Genomic DNA, 10,797 nt, shown 5'->3' on the forward strand with positions numbered 1-10,797 from the left:
AAGACTAAGTTACAATTTTAACATTTTTATTAACAAGTCACTTCAATACACTTCCAACTCTATTTTAACTAAATTGGTTTTGTAAAAGTTCATTCAAAGAAGTGATAGCAAAATATTTAGACTATTATTTTTCCCACCCTGCTGCCTTCTCAGGCGTCCTGCAAAAATTTCAAAAATAACTCTGGATTGGATTTTATTTTCCGAACTAGATTATTAGTGCTTTCTGAATTTTAAAATCCGGACAAAGTCGATATGAAATTTTTGTGTCTTTCTTTGATGTCAAAGGTCTTTATTGACCGTTACCCCGCATAAGCTGCAATGCATTTCAATCCATCAGGCATGCAATATGTTGATATACAATGAGTTAAACTATGACAAGCACGTTTTGGCTAATGAAAATATTCGATTGATGTCAACCATGACACTGGTAATCACGATGGGACTACCGGCTAGTTAATGCAATTCAATGGAGTTTTATCGAATTCAACATCGTTGAATGCTCCTACCGGATTGAGGGGCTGATTTGACAGTTGACTCTTTTTTTTTGGATCTCAAAGTGTGTAGTCCGTTGAATTTTGTTCCCTTGAATGACGGGTGTCCCATCGGGATGACCGGCTTCTTGAAGGGGTGTTTTATCAAATTCAACATATCATAATGCTCATACTCATTTTAGGGGCTGATTTGAAGGTTGACGACATCGTCGAATGCTCCTACCAGTTCCCTAGAATAATGGGCGTCCCATCTTGGAGAATTGGAGAATTGTCTGACCTCTACGGGCAATTAATATAGGAAAGCAAAATACAAAATAAAGATAATATTTATAGGGGCGTGTTTCACGACAAAACCATTTATCTCATAAATATATACATAAACTTTGATCCATACGAAGTAGGGTAGCATTTACAATTGTTGTTCCATAATATAACCATGACAATTATTTATGGAGTTTGTATTTTCCAAAACATTTATTGAATAGAGTGAGGTGCTAAACTGAAGGCATTCGTCCTGTCAATCTATGTCATAGCTTTTCAGGCGTGGTTCAGGCTTCAAATACTCTTCTCAACTTAACAACACCCCCAGTCGTCTCTCTTTGATCGTCTAATTCAAACTTCTGATCTGTGGCATTTTGTTGAACAATTTGTTTAACAAATAGTTGTCCCTAAGAAATTTTGGCTCACTCCATTTATCTTCTTTCTTCCTCACACTCCCTTCTTTTTCATGCTTTGGTTTGCTTCAACGTGCATGTGTCTGCAACATTTCGTGTTTGTTGTTCATAGTTTGTACCAGTCATGGCATCCTAATTTCTCTTGAATCATAGTAAGGATGACATTAATGGCTGAATGGAGGGGGAGAAGAGCTTCTGCTGCACGGCTAAGGAAGATATCCACCTCAGTCGGAGTGGATGGGAAGTTACTTCGTAAACGTGTCGAAGAGGAGTATGAAGTTGAAGATGGTAATCCAGCGGGGTTTGGCGAGCATGTTGTAATTTTGTAACATAACCCCTTAAAAGAAGGAATGAAATAATAGAGGCAAGTAGTGAAGATCATAAGACTTTATCAAAAGGTTTGAAAGGATCATACAGATATATCAAAAGACATGAAAGGGTGGATCTTGAACCAATTATTTACCGGCAATAACATTATTATCTTGTAATTTCCATGATTATTAATACATTATAATTTATTTTGCTCTTATAGCTTTTGCGTTCCTTTATAAATGAAGCCACTTTGTTCATTATGGGATGAAACCTTTGCATATTTTAATTTATTTTTAGTGACTTCTTTAAATATTTCACCGATTACTATAAGAGTAGTCCGTATATTTTTTATTTTTACCACTTACTGTCAGTTTATCCCCTCTCTCTAATAAACTAGTTGATGTACATTTTACCACTTTTACAGCAGGGTCCCATGAATGGATGACGCGTATTTTACAACAAAACCCTGCATCTCACATAAATATAAATATGTACATAAACTTGTAAATCATAACATAATCATTTACCAAACCTATTAAGTGTGTTATTCATTAAACCATAACATTTAGGATTACATAATTTGGCAATGTTGTATCCCATGCAACAGGTCATGAATTGTGATTACAACTTAAGTAATGAAATGATATTGAAAATTGGTTGTCAAATAACTCCTGTAATCCAAAGGAGGCAAACGTTTGCTTCTATTTAACTTGTTAAGAAAAACTAAATCATAACATTACAAGTCAATGTTGTGAATATGGACTTAAAACATAAAATGGTCATGCGAGAGGGTCATGTGAAAAAGCTATGTCATGGACATACAAGTCTCAACATTTGACTTTAGGAAATTGAAATAACATCATTAACAAAACTATAATCAAACGTACCAACAAACACAATTCAAATATTAAATCTTCAAACATGATACACTTGACATAATAATGCGAAAACGTCGATTCATTCAGGGGTTCTTAAGACTTGGATGTAAATACTAGAACAATCGGCAGGATCAACCGACATCCTCGCCTCGGTGCTAGGTTTCCGCCTATTCATCAAGCAGAATTCATTCCATCTACCTACTATGAATAATTCCTTTGAGCCCTTTGACAATCTTAGACCGCATTCAAATACGTCTCCCTCGCTCCCTTCTACTATAATACGAGTCTGATCTTCTTTGAAACCGACCTGACGGACAAACTTTGCCGGAAGATTCTACACCAACAACAAAATCAAATTAAGAGAACATCTTGATGAAATTACAAGGGTTACCAACATAGGATATGATAATTGATAAATCTGTTGATGCCCACGTAATAGAACTTGACATACATCCCTTCCGGTTGACCGTCGCAGCCAAACATTCTATCCAGTCCCCTATGCATAAAACCAAAATCATTGCACTTGTGTAAGTATACCCCAAATTTGGTGGAACTACGACGATCAATTATATCCTCCAACCATACCCTTTTTTCCAATTCCACTTAACGTCAGTTTAGCCCATCTCTCTAATAAACTAGTTGATGTACATTTTACCACTTGTGGCAGGGTCCCATGAATGGACGGGGCGTATTTCACGACAAAACCATTTATCTCATATAAATTTGTACATAAACTTTGAGAAAAACATAGGGTCTTTGTTTCCTCTATCTTGAAATTTACGCATGGCAGACCACGAGTCACCTTTTGCTATATCATCATCAGTCAATTCGGTTATGTGTTTCCCCCCGAACAAGTTATGTTCGGTTCGACTTTCTGCATCCATTTGGAAGTAAACTAAGCATATACCCAATAAGTTATTGGAAAAAAATATTTTGTAAATAAACCCAACGCCAGAGGCTGCTTAAGCTTAACCATTATAATCCATAAATCAAAGCATAAAATCCCAAACCAGAACATAGCCGTTAGGTTTTGAAACGACAATCAAATAAACTATGATTTAACTATCTAAAACAACTATCAACTCACTCCTCAATTAAGTCCTTCCTTTTATCTGATCCTAATAGTTAAGGTACTAAATCGACGGTTTATTCTAAAAATTATTTAACTTATAAATAACACTGCAAACTTATCTGCGACAACTTTCTTTCTTATTCTAAGTAAATAGTATAACTTAAATCGTGAAACAATAATGAGTTTGAAAGAGGACATACATACCTCACTGATGGATAATGTAAATCAAGATAGAAGCTGAATGAATGATGGTTGACAGTGGTCTTTGAGAAACAGCTGTGGAATGGTTTTGGAGAATCTGTTGTGGAACTCGTGTAGACTACGATGAACAGTTACAGTTGCTAGATTGCAGCGACGATGAACAGTGATACGAGAAGGTGGAACAATGTAGAACTCGAGGGAAAGGAATGGATGAATTCATCTAGGGGTGTTTGTGTAATAGACACAAGAGAGAAATTTTTTAATTTTCTTAAACCGACCCACGAGAGAGAAATTGATCTAGGGGTGTTTGTGTAATAGGCAATAGAGAGAGTATTTTGGCTAGCCATTTTACTGAAGGGCAAAGAGGTAAAAACAAGAAATAGGTTGAAATTTTGGCCGTTGCTAAAAGACAAAATAGAGCCACATGTCGCATTTATATTTGGGTCGTTTTTTTGGATCGGACCTTATAAATCAGACCGGAGCAAATATAATAGTTGAATAATAATACTATTAATTATTAACGGCCAGAGTTGCAGAATGAGTGTAATTTGTGAAGTTTCAAGTAGTGAATGGACATAGACATATTGAAATTACTGATGTGATTTGGAGAGAGATATCAAGTAATTTTAGTTAGCACTGCTACAAGAGTACAAGTATAAAAAACATTGAATCAAGTTGTGATTATTTGATTATTTTGATAGGGAACATATTGCAACATTCACTAGATGAGCCAATACGTTTGATTTTATTGAACTTTTACCGTCAATGTATCTTCATCTCTCCAGATGGAACAGTGCACAACCTAAATGAATACTTTAACATATTTAGTTCAGATGCTATTGTCGATGTTAGCACCTGTTCTGTCAAAGATGCATTGTTTAACCGGAAACATGGTGTGGTGATAAAGGAAAATCAACTTGAGGAATTATTCTCGGATATATATCATATAGTGATCTATACTAATTGTGTTTGTGCATGTTCCAGTTACCATCTTTTTTTATTGAAAGATGTTGATTAAATACTAAATAGTGTCATTAAATTGAAAGGGTAAAATGTGTTTTTTGGTTTTCGGGTGCAGGTAGGTAAAGTAAATCTAAGCTCCGTTTTATTTTTCTCAGGAGAATACAAAGGGTTTCTACTAGTAAGCTGTTTTTCATAAATAAGTTGTTTCAAATAAGCTGTTATTTAAAAAGATATCATAATAAACTGTTTTTCATAAATAAGTTATTTCAAATAAGCTGTTTTTGAAAAAGAGATCCTAATAAGTTGTTTTTCATAAATAAGTTGTTTTGAATAAACTGTTTTTGAAAAAGAGATCATAATAAGTTGTTTTCCATAAATAAGCTGTTTCGAATAAGCTGTTTTTTAAAAAAGAGATCGTAATAAGTTGTTTTATAATTATTATATTATTCATTTAAATTATTTTCATATTAAATTATTTAATTAAAAATTAATATAAAAATCTGAAGAAAAAAAGTGCACTAAAAAAATATATTAAACTGATTCTGAACCGGTTTTAAACTTGAACTAAATTGTTTTTAAATTTAGGCTTAAGGCCCCGTTTGGTTTGGGCTTATTTTGAGCTTATGGAAAATAGCTTATGTAAATAAATAAGTTTTTATTTTAATTTATAAGCTCTCACTAACGAAAATTGTATCTTCATAAACTGTTTTTTCATAAACTACTTTAAAAAATTATAAATAATACATAAAAACTTATTTATTTGCATAAGCTGTTTTATATAAGCTCTAAAATAAGCTAATCCAAACGGACCCTAAATATGTATTTCATCCTTGCAATTAGGGGTCGTTTTAAAATTGGTCCCTGTATTTACTAATCCTTGCAAACTAACCTCTCAAAGTTTAATCATTTAAAAATTGGTCCCTGAGCCCAGTTAATTACCGACACGTCACAGATTAACTGACGTGGCAGTCTGACTCAACAGATTTTGGCTTGAACAGACGAAAATACCCCTGAGGGTCTTAGCCAAATGCAAAATGAAACATTTACCCTTAATCTTCATCTCTAAGGCTTGAATATCACATGAAGCTGAGATTCTTCACCACCATGAACAAACCGTGAAACCAACCCTCCATCATGAACAACCTGTGAAACCCAGCCCTCAAATTCAACAAAACTCAAATCTAAAAATACATAAACGGCAAATTTAACATCTTAAAAATCAAAATCGTTCTCTATTTCAATATTCTTTACCGAAATATTGAGAGAAAATTGTCGTGGGAAAAAAATTGAGAAAAAATGGTTTCTTTCCATGCTCTCTTCGTTCTTCTTCATCATTGCATTCAATGTTCTTTGTGACCCTAATCCCCCATTTTAATTTAAACTCATTAAACATTCATTTTCTCAAACATCCGAAACATTGGCTCAAGATTTCAATGGCTCAAACATCCAAAACATTGGAAGAAGGGAGAAACAAATGAACCCATAAGCGAGGGAACAAATTTTGAAAAACCCATAAGCGGATCTGGAACGATTGAAGGTAAGAATGGACAGTGTGAGAGAGATTTTGATGAAATCAAATCTGCGTTTAATTGAAAATGAAGATGAAGATGGAATCAAAATTGAAATTTACGTTTGAAAGATGAAGACGATGTTTTGTTGCTTTACCATGTGAGACAACATCATTTCTCCTCCTTGTGTCTTTCCTGTTTTATTCAGTGTGTTGGTTTTGTGTAGGGTCTCGTCCCTGTAGAGATTGTTGGCCAAAGGGTAGCTTTGTTTTACTTTGTTTTCTAGGAGTGTTGTTTCTTTGTTGTGATATCATGTGTAGTCCTATTGCTAGCTTGTTTCTCATAGTTTAATGGTTGTGGTTTGTTATTAAGGCTGGATTTGTTTGAGTTTTGTTGTATATTTATTCATTGAAGTTTTAAAAAAAAAATCTGGGTTTAAAAGATGAATTGTTGGATTGTGGTAGAGATGAAGATCAAAGGGTAAATGTGTCATTTTGCGTTTGGCTAAGATCTTCAGGGGTATTTTCGTCTGTTCAAGCCAAAATGTGTTGAGTCAAACTGATTAGCTGACATGGCAGTGATTAATTGGGCCGGGGGACGGAATTTTAAATGATTAAATTTTGCAGGGGCAAAATGCAAGGATTAATGAATACAGGGACCAATTTTTAAACGACCCCTAATTGCAAGGATGAAATAAATATTTAAGTCTTAAATTTATGGTTCAGTTCATAAACCATTTAATATGGTGCAGTTTTCTTATGGTCCACTTTGATTCAGTTTATGGATACAATTCAGCTAACCACATTTTTGCACACCCCTCTAGCGACTCCACTTTAAAATGGAGAATGATTCTTAAGTGAATTGTTGTTACTCAAGTGCATATCTGGTGTAAACGTGCTAGCTGCTCGTCTTATTATTATTATTATTTTTTTTTTTATATTTTAAACAATACCAACAAACAATAACAAAAAAATTTAATGAAATTTTCTTGAAACGGGTATAAAGTTATGACAATATTTTTCAAAAAATATTAGAATTTTTTAACAAAACATGAATTTAATATGAATTTTGTAGAATAAAAAACACAAAAAATTCTAATTTTTTTAAAAGAGATTGTCATAATATACAATCCAGTTATGAAAAATTTCATTAAAAAATATGATGTTAGATATGAGTTGACTAAAAAGTAAGGATTAATTCCATGGATGAAATTTTTTAGAGGGACCAAAAACCTAAGAAATATTTTAGGACTAAAATCAAATGTTGATATATTTAGAGTAACCATTTATTTATTTAACCAAACAATCTATTATTGTTTCCATCGTATTCACATTTTCCTAGGTTTTTCAAATATTTTGGTTCAATTACGAAAACACCCATCTAAAAATGTTCCACGAAATTCCACTATAATCATCGAGAACAAAGAATTTTTTCATAAAAAGAGACGTGAGTAGACCGTCAGGGATATGGTCGAGTAAATCATTATCTTTGGCAAACAAAATCATTTGTTCTAAAAATTAAGAGTTCTTGCACGTCCAATTGATTTAGGTAACATTAATAGTGGCAGTTACAGCCATATCCTTAATTTGGGAGCTCCAAAAGTCATTAATATATTCAAGAGCATGGAGAAAGCTTGAATGATCAAAAGTAGAGATCTCTCCATTTTTTAAAAGAAACTGCAATGTCTATTACTATAGTTTTAGGGTAAGTTAGCAACCATGCGAAACCATGATTTTCAACAATGATAATAAATAAAGAATATCATTCTACCAAGTCATTTCACCTTTACATTAAAACCGTTCAAGCCTTCCCTCAAACAAAAAAAAAAAACTTATTCATGCCTCTCGCACGGTGCGAGACCTAATAAAGCCGCACATGGTAGATGGAGCCTTAGGGTCTGTTTGGTAAGATCAGAAAATGAGCTTATAACTTATAAGTTCGTTTGACAAAAAAAGTTCTGTTTGGTAACACTTTTTCACCATGAGCTTATAACTTATTTCACGAGCTTATAAGCTATTTTTCAGAAGTTATTCAAAGTAGCGTTTGAGCTTATAGCTTCTCACTTTTAATTCCAGTTTTACCCTTGTTATTCTAACTAAATTTCATTTTTTTACCCTTAATCATTTATTATATTATAAAGTAAAATACATATGTTTTAAATATGAATGTTATTTTTACCAAACAGAACCTTAGTTGATACTTGATAAAGCTTAGAAGTTTAGAGCTTATTTAATGGTTATACTACCACCACACATATCACATTAACAAAAGAAAAATATCTGAATTTCCCTTAAAAAAAAAAACTGAAACAAATGTTTACTTTATGTTTCAATTCTACATGGGGAAAAGGTTAATATTATAAGAGTTTTTCTATTCACACCCTATATATTTCTGGTTACATCTAGTTTTTTTTAAAAAGTTTTGATAATATCAAAATTGTCCTTTTATATAAATTTTCTTAAAATCTTAATTTCATTCATTGTCACTCTAAAATTTCACTCTCTCTCACCTACCAACCATCAAACAATCCTGATGTTCAATTAATCTCTATGGAAGATTAAATAGTGAATCAAAACATCTTTCATTCATACTCGATTGCATATAAATAAGTGAATTTTTTCTTCTTTTTCAATAGCGCTGGTTTCAATTTTCTTCTTCTTGTTAAAGTGCACTATACAACAGTTTCAGTTTTACATTGTTGAGGTTAACTTAAATTCAGTTTAAGTAGGTTCATGTAAACATAGTTTACCTAATCTATTTAAACTTAGTTTACATAACCTACTTAAACTGAGTTTAAGTATGTACACTTAATGTAACACCCCGTTTCCCAAAATCAATTAAATAATAATAATTCAACATCAGAGTAAAACCCAAACGGGCATGTCACATCACATTTTCAAAATTTTCTTAAATAGAATATAAAAATATATTTAATTAAACATCCTTCAAAATTATCATTAAATCTGCAGCGGAATATTCTCATCAAAACAACATCGACAACTGTTTAAACCTCCATAATAAATTCTTGGCATAAAAGCCTTAACAACATAGAATCTCATAACAAAAGGCTACATCATCAACAATCAGAATATGATACATAAGGAATGAAACATAATTAAGTAAACCCATCCCAAATGTATCAGAGCCCTAGACACTTGAGCCACCACCAACTACTCAGGATCACCTGCAAGTTACCCATAGAAAGGGCAACATTTTCAAGCAGAAGGGGTGAGATTCACAACAATGATATAGATAAAGAATGCATCAATTTGAATCTAACACCCTATCATAATAATTCATCATCATATATAAATATCATCATTTATCAATGTCAACAACAAATGGTAATTAAAAACCAACACAACGACTCATGCAACACACCACCACTCCACTACGACTCCTCTAACAACACCCATGCATGTGGTACCATAATCAGGGATGAAACCCTCACCGCTGTAGAATGGTTAAAGCATTCATTTTTCAGGACATAAGTCCTCACCGCTAAACACCGCTTTGAGCAACTAGTGCTCCACTGCTTTGAACGACAAGGCGTTCCAGAGCCGAAGCTCTCCCACTTTTATGCTTATGCAACTGAGCCACTTGTGTATATCTACATACAACTCAACCTATGCATATATATGTATATGACTCACCACTCCAAAATACAACATTCATGTATGACTTAATGAAATGAAAGCATACATTCCAGCCAACATCAATTCATTATAATCAATTTAAACATCCCAGAAAAATATACCATTATAATAGCCATGCTTAAACATCAAGATAAATCAACCATCAACAAACAGAACCAACAACTCAAAGTCTGGGCAACTCGCCTCGCGAGTACTCCTACTCGCTATGGCGAACTCAAGGAAAGGGGCTCTCGCCGTGGCGAGTTCGAGGCGAACGAAAATATGGTGCTCTCGGGAGTTTTGACATTTATCTCACTAAATCATCAATTCTAAGCTCCCTATTCATCTTTTTAATCTAAAACTTGCTCCAGTCCTCTCTAAAATCATCTAGGTACTTAAAACTATCCATTTTACAGCTTATAACAACATTTCAAAATCATGATCTCTCAGGTGCTTACTCGCCGTGGCGAGTGGTTTTGCTCGCGAGGCGAGCCATGAAGATTGATCACTCGCGAGGCGGGAAGGTCTACTCGCCTAGGCGATTGATGAATATCAGACGACCAGAATCCAGAATTTTACCCAAAATCCCAATTTTCTCAATTTCACTCCCCAATCAGTTTACAGATATGCAATGAAAGGTTATATGCATTCATAACCCATTTCTAACATCAATGTAGCAATCCCTACTCTCAAAACCCATTAATTTAACAAAAACCTAATTTTTCCCAACTCTTTCACAAACCTGTTAAAATCAAAATCAGAATTCAGAATCTATACAATTGCGGTAAACCTCACCCTTACCTTAGAATTGCAGAAAGAAATGCACATCAATTGGCAAACTTGGCTCTCCTTGCTCTTCTCTCCTTTTCTCCCAAAACTGACAGTTTTTCACGTAAAACGTATTCTGACTCTTTCTTTCTTAACTCCTTTCTTAACTTCTCTTTATTTTATTTACTCCCCCTTAATTCTAATAAATTCTAACATAACCCCCAAAACTCCAATTTAATACTAATTCTCACTAATTCTAATTATTATTAAAATAAACTATATAATAAAATATAAC

This window comes from Medicago truncatula, chromosome 1, assembly GCF_003473485.1.
Source record: "Medicago truncatula cultivar Jemalong A17 chromosome 1, MtrunA17r5.0-ANR, whole genome shotgun sequence".
In the NCBI taxonomy this organism is placed as follows: Eukaryota; Viridiplantae; Streptophyta; class Magnoliopsida; order Fabales; family Fabaceae; genus Medicago; species Medicago truncatula.